The sequence below is a fragment of the Phascolarctos cinereus genome, unplaced genomic scaffold, assembly GCF_003287225.1.
Source record: "Phascolarctos cinereus isolate Bilbo 61053 unplaced genomic scaffold, phaCin_HiC Scaffold_2;HRSCAF=192, whole genome shotgun sequence".
In the NCBI taxonomy this organism is placed as follows: domain Eukaryota; kingdom Metazoa; phylum Chordata; class Mammalia; order Diprotodontia; family Phascolarctidae; genus Phascolarctos; species Phascolarctos cinereus.
The window spans coordinates 43,468,761-43,474,953 of record NW_027555625.1 but is presented as its reverse complement, the minus strand read 5'-3'; the positions used below and the strand labels follow the sequence as shown (position 1 = coordinate 43,474,953).

Below are 6,193 nucleotides of genomic sequence, written 5' to 3'. Positions count from 1 at the left end.
CCAAACAGGGAAGGGAAGGAAAGATGCCCCAGCCAACCTCTGCTGAGGGCACTCATTTGTCCAGAGACAAAAGGGAACAGACAGAGCCTTCAGCTGCAGGCAGGTTTGTTATACTAACGACCCAGGTTAGACGACCACCTCTCACCCTTACAGGTGTGATCTTAGGCAAGTCACCTGATCTCTCTAAGCCCCGATTTACTTAAATGGAATAATACTTCCAATCCTTACCTACTTTGTGGCTGGCACTTAATGGCCACTTAATATTTATCGACGATTGACTAAAAGAGTTACTGTGAGATTAGGAGAGATTTTTTAAAGCACTTTGCAACCTTTAAAGCCTCAGGTTAACACCAGATACTTGCTGGCTTCAGGGGCAGCTTCCTGGCCTTTGTCCACGCTACCTCTCTGACACACCATCCCACCTCTGTCATGGACTCCCTAGGTGATTCTGCGTAAGTCACGGAAGTTCTCAATGTTCTGGGCAAAGTTTTAAGATTACAAATTGCAGGGCAGGTGCGTGCCTTGGTAGAGGGAGTTGAGCAATGAATAGGTCCTGGCTCGATGTCAGTTCGGTTATTCTTCAGTTGTATCTGACTCTCTGTGACCCCGCTTGGGGTTTTCTTGGCAAAGACACTAGAGCGGTTTGCCATTTTCTTCTTCACCTCACTTTACAGATGAGGAAACTGAGGCAAACAGGGTGAAATGACTTGCCCAGAGTAGCACAGCTACTAAGTGTCTGAGGCCAGATTTGAACACAGGAAAATGAGTCATCCTGATCCCAGGCTCAGGTGCTGTAGCCACTGCACCACCCAGCTGCCCTATTCCTATATATCTAGTCTCTGTACCTACTTCAGATCCCAACAGCTGTCTATCCAGTCTTCCTCAAGCCTTATGTTTCACTTCTTTAGGATGGAAGTGAGCCCAAACTTCCACAAAGTCAACAATCACCACAAACATGGGTCCAGAAGCTCCTAATGATTGCAGCAGTGCAGGGAATTTGGAACCCACTTGGCTGCTGGATTCCAGTGGAGAACTACCTCAGAGGGTGATCCTATATTTGCCCAGAAACCTTTAGAGTAAGCCATGCAGAAACCCCAACCTGAATGTCAGGGCCGGGCACTAGCCCTGGTCCTTCTCTGTAATATAGGGCAGTCATTTCACTGGACCTTACTTTCCCTGCCTGGATATAAGAACACTCACCATATGTACCTGGCAGGGGTTTTGTAAGACTAAAATGAGATAAATGGAAAGGCTTCTGAGAAATAAAAATACAATGTAATCATTATAGTGCCCAAGTTAGGCCCAAATGAGAAAATACACCTTCTTCCTTTCACCACAGAAATGTGGAATTATATATGTATACTTGACAGTTAATGTTTGGTTGGCTTTGCTGAACAGTTTTTTTTATCATTATTATCTTAATCTTTATAACATGGGAAGATTCACTGGTAAGGGAGGTGGGAGGGGAATATTTAGAAATGAGTGTGACTTAAAACAAAAGGCAGCAGTTTCTCAAAACAATGCTTAAACACAACTCCCCAAAATTTGCCACAGGAGGTGCACCCAAACTTTCTGGATGATGGGAGTCATACTCAGTGGGCAGGCACAGTTGGGTTTCAAGCTGCACTATGGGTGGGAGCTCCCCTATCAATCAATGAGATCACAGAACCATTTGAGTATTAAGTTCAACCCAAATGATTATTAATCCTTTTCCAGATGTTTTGGTTCCCTTGGGAGCTGGTCTGACTCGGTCTTGCCCTTGCCTTTGTTTGAGGTCGTCAACATCTGCTGCCTTTAATAAGAGGACTCTGGACAAACCTGATTCCTCAGGCCTCTGAGAAGCCATAGCCTCCTTTTGTAAAAAAAAAAAAAGCCTGAATTTTTTTCCTGAACTTTAAGTCATTGTAGAAAAGCAATTTCATCTGCTCCTCTAGTCCTAGGTCTTTCAATTCACGGTTTTCTATTAAGTAGCTACAGGCTAATTTTGTCAACAGATTTCAGTGTCAACAGTGAATTTCTGAAAGATTAAGGCTGCTTGGGTGGGCCTGAGAGTATATAAAACATTCGTACCTGAACATACCTGAATGGGACATGAGGGCCAGAGAAAAAGGCTGGAAGAGCTCTCCCCCAGGGAAACGGCCAGAGGAAGCAAGCTGGAAGGAGGTGTAGCAGGAGAAGACCTCTTCCTTCTCTTCCCCACAATTCTTCAGCTAGAGTAGCTCCTCATGGACCATTGTGAGGAATTCTTTGGGAAAGAATCAGTTGTTCTACTTTCTACTTGGACTCCAGCCCCTGGTCCTATTAACCCTGATCCTATTAGCCCAGAATTTTCTCTTGTTTGAAACCTGAGCAAAAGAGAACTAGAGGTCAATACCCCCACTGCTAAGATCTACAAACTAGCAGCAATTTCAGACCAAGGCTGCCTGTTCCTGCTAGACTTGGCTAGCTCCTGTTGAGAAGTCCCTCTCCTTGGCCAGAGATGGGTGTGTGTGTTGTGTGTGTGTGTGTGTGTGTGTGTGTACTTTGGGGGAGGGGGGTAATCAGCCATTTAATCTCATTACTTTAGGAACTCACTCAGGTTGGCTTGTGAAAAGACTTTGTGAATCCAGGAAATGTACAATAATCCACCAACTGCACTACTTCACCACATGGACCCGCCTGCTCACGCATGCATACATACATACACCCAAACTTAAAGGAGAGAGGCTTCTCTTGGAAAGAAAAATGTGCATGTGACACCCCCACTCCAACCTTCTCTCTCTTCATGCTCAAGTTACAAGGGTAATAGCTTTCTTTTCTTAGCTGCCGTGGAAGGAGAGGGGCCCATCTGGTTTGGATCAAGACAGCTCATTCAGGACCCAGCAAAACTCCCAAGAGCCTCACTCTCCCACACACTTCCAAGAGCTTGCAGGGCTCTTGCTGGGAAATTGGGCTGTGGGACAGGGAATTACTGATAGGTAGGACCCCAAAGGAGATACAGGACTTTCATAGGTCCAGAACAACAAAACAAAACAAAACAACACCTTAATAGAGTCTAAATCACCTTATCTGTGGTCCAGGACTGATGAGCATTTGATTCCATTACTCCAAGTTAAAGCTAAGCCTCCACCTAGTGAAAGCCACTGGGCATTCAGGAAACACACAATCCATCAACAACTATGAAACTCCACCATCACACCAACTGCCTGCCCATGATCGCATACCCCTAAGGTTAGAGATACTTGTGCGGCTCCTGCTAACCTTCTCCTTCAGCTCTCTGCTAGAATAGAGATCACCGCCTACAGAGACTGCCTCTCTCCTAAGAGCTCAAGGCATTTCGCAAGCATCACTCGAGAAGTCAGCAGCAGAATCCAAAATAAGTGCCAGGAGTCTTGTCTCCCAGTCATAGATAGCTACCTGCCTAACAATTTCAAGGTGAGATGTTTCTCCCCAGCCACATTGTCTCTGGGGATCTTAAGATCCCACCTGGAAGAAATCACTGGGGGGGGCCTGGGGAAGAAATGATCACCCAAGACAGGAAACCAGCTCCCTGGCTAACTGTCCCAAAGGAAGAATAAGGAGTAGAGCCACCCAGCTAACTAAGGACAACTCTGGAGGCTACTTCCAAACAGACAGAACTTGAGTGGGGGAAGGGGGGAGTTGCAAAATTATTAAACAATCCTTCTTGCCCCACTTTCACTTTGGCTCTCCCCCCACCCCCATTTTAAGTTCTGTGCATTGAAGAAAAGAAAGAGCCAAAAGAAAGAGGGGAGCTGGGGGTAGGGTAGAACGGTGAGAAACAGGAACCAGAAGGGAAGCTTGGCCACACGAAGCAGAGGCTAGTGACTTACTTGTAGGCCGGAGGAAGTGAGAAGTAGGTTCTATGAGAGGGTAGGAGGGGTGAGGACTGGGGGAATGGCGTGGTAAGGAAAACCAGTGGCTAGAAAGCAAAGAGGGACTCGGGAAAACTAAACCCAATGCAACTGGGTCTGACAAGTTTTGTCTGCTTCCAGAGGAGCACCGAGTACCCGGGATCTAACAATGGAATGAACAGTCCGGAGGCTCCTGGGTTCACCATTTCCCATTTCTTCTGAGTTTTCTGAGTTTCCAGAGGACAGAGGAGTACTGCTTTCTGTCTTCTCCCCAGTACAAGGAAGATTAGCTGTCAAGTCAAGACAGGGCTGGACCCCAAACCATAGCTTAGGGACTTTGGAAGGCTTGGCAAGGCCAAGCTGCCAGACGACCCAAGGGGGAAGGAAGGTTGCGAGTGTGTTGGAGAGTTGGGGGGAGGGGAAGGAAAAGGGGGGAAACGATCGTCACCTTGGCAACTCTGGTCCCTGGGGAACGGGCTGGGCAGGGGCTAGAGCTAGTCTGACGGCCCCGATGGCAGCGGTCGGGGGAGGGGAGCCTCCTCTCCCTCCTCGCACCCCTTCCCCCCACGTGGCTCCCCAGCAGGGAGCCCTGCGCGGGTCCCCCAGGGGAAAGTTGCAGGGGCGGGGACAAAGCCCCGGCTCGGGGAGCCAACATCCCCCAACGCCGCCCTCCCGCATCCCCGCCCAGGTACCTGGGTGCCGTCCCCGCCGCCGCCGCCGCCGCGTCCTCCTCCTCCTTCCAATGCTGGGGGTGCTGTTGCAGGCAGGCGTTGTTACCTACCAGCCGTGGCAGTGGCCGCAGCAGCAGCAGCAGCAGTAACAGCAACAGCAACACCAGCAGCAGCAGCAGCGGCAGCAGCAGCCTGCGCCCCAGATCCGTTAGCTCCGCCGGCCCCCTCCGCTCGCCGCCGCCGCCGCCGCCAGTGAGAGTCCCCTCCCTCCTCTTCCTCCTCCCTTCTGCTCCTCCCTCCTCCCTTCCCTGGCTAAGCGAGCTGCCTTCTCCTCCTCTCCCTCCCCTCCCCTCTCTTTTCTCCACCCCCACCCCAGGCGCCGGTCTGAAGGCTGGATGCTCCTGGTATGGAGCGGGGGCCGGCTGCCCGCTCCCCATTCATACCCCTCTCCAGTCCCCCAACCCGTCCATCCTCTCCGCTCCCCTTCCCTCTCCATTTTGGGCATGCTGGGAAATGGAGTTTGGGTCCCCGCTCAGCCCCAACTGTCTACAGAAAGCTGGGAGAAGGGGGACTACAACCCCCAAGGCGCGGCGCGGGCCGGGGGTGTGCATTGTGGGTCTTGTAGTATATCTAGCGTTGGAGGGGTCTCCTGGTAAAGGAGGGCGAAGGGGGCTGAGGAACCTCCATTCCCAGAATGCAGATCTCCCCCGGTCTCCCTTCGCTTGCGGGGAAAGGGGTGGGGGTGGGGGAATGGAAAAGAGGATTGATTAGCCTTTGTCAAGCAGATGTGAAATGAAGCCACTATGGCCAAGCGGTCTGCAGTGCACCGAGCCACGTCGTTGGTACCTGCATCCCGAAGGAGGTTGGAGAGCAGTGAAGTTGAAACGCAAACTTGGCCGGGGGTGGGGGCCCCCGCTCAGCAATGAAGTACACCAGCTGTTGTGCAGCTGCCTCCTGGCCCGGGGTAGCGAAGCCAGCGTGCGCTTAAAGACCGTACAATTCCATTTCAGAAAGGGTCTCCATCCCACCCCACCCGGGCTTCCTGGGCTCGGGATCGTCCCCCTCCCCCCCAATCCCGGCCTACAGCCTCACTACACCCAGGCAGGGGGTGGGAGGTGGGGTGGGGGGAACTAATCCGATCTAACCCACAAAGACCAAGGAATCTGGAGCTGGGGTTGGCCAGGTGCCCAGAGTTCTGAAAGCTGGATTGGACAGAGGAGTGAATGAGGCTCGGGCCCAAGGCTGGGGGCCCCACTGCAACGGAAGGAGAGAAGTGTCTCCAAGGGATCTGGTACCAAATGAAGAAATCAGAGAACAGACTTGGAGGTCGAGTTAAACCTATGTTGTTCTTGTACCAGCCTGAGGTTCTTTGTGCCTCAATTTCCCTTAAAAAAAAAAGACTAATAATTTCCACCCTTGCCCTCGTGGATTTGTCATGCCTCAAACACTTCGGAAGAATAGTGCTCCATGAAGCAATTTAGGGGATTGTTGTTATTCTAGCATGGGAGTCTCCCCAACTACCCCTTCTTTGACATAGTCAATCCCTCCAGCCCCTGAGAGCAGGGTCCTTTTCTCCTCTTTCCTTGAGAAACTTTCTGCACCTAATATATGTCTCTGCCTACAATAGGCATTTCTGCTGTAGATTTTGAGCTGGAAGAGACCTTAGAAGCC

At 50.9% G+C, this 6,193-nt stretch overlaps 1 protein-coding gene across 1 annotated transcript in view; it reads right to left on the bottom strand.

Annotated features, from left to right (window-relative positions):
• Positions 1–4,635, bottom strand: part of ST3GAL2 (ST3 beta-galactoside alpha-2,3-sialyltransferase 2) — a 55,723-nt gene extending 51,088 nt beyond the window's left edge. Inside the window, exon 1 of the mRNA XM_020963609.2 lies at positions 4,544–4,635. The gene's annotated coding sequence lies outside the window, so the exon portion shown is untranslated. The remainder of the gene's footprint in view (positions 1–4,543) is intronic.
• Between the last annotated feature and the right edge of the window lie 1,558 nt (positions 4,636–6,193).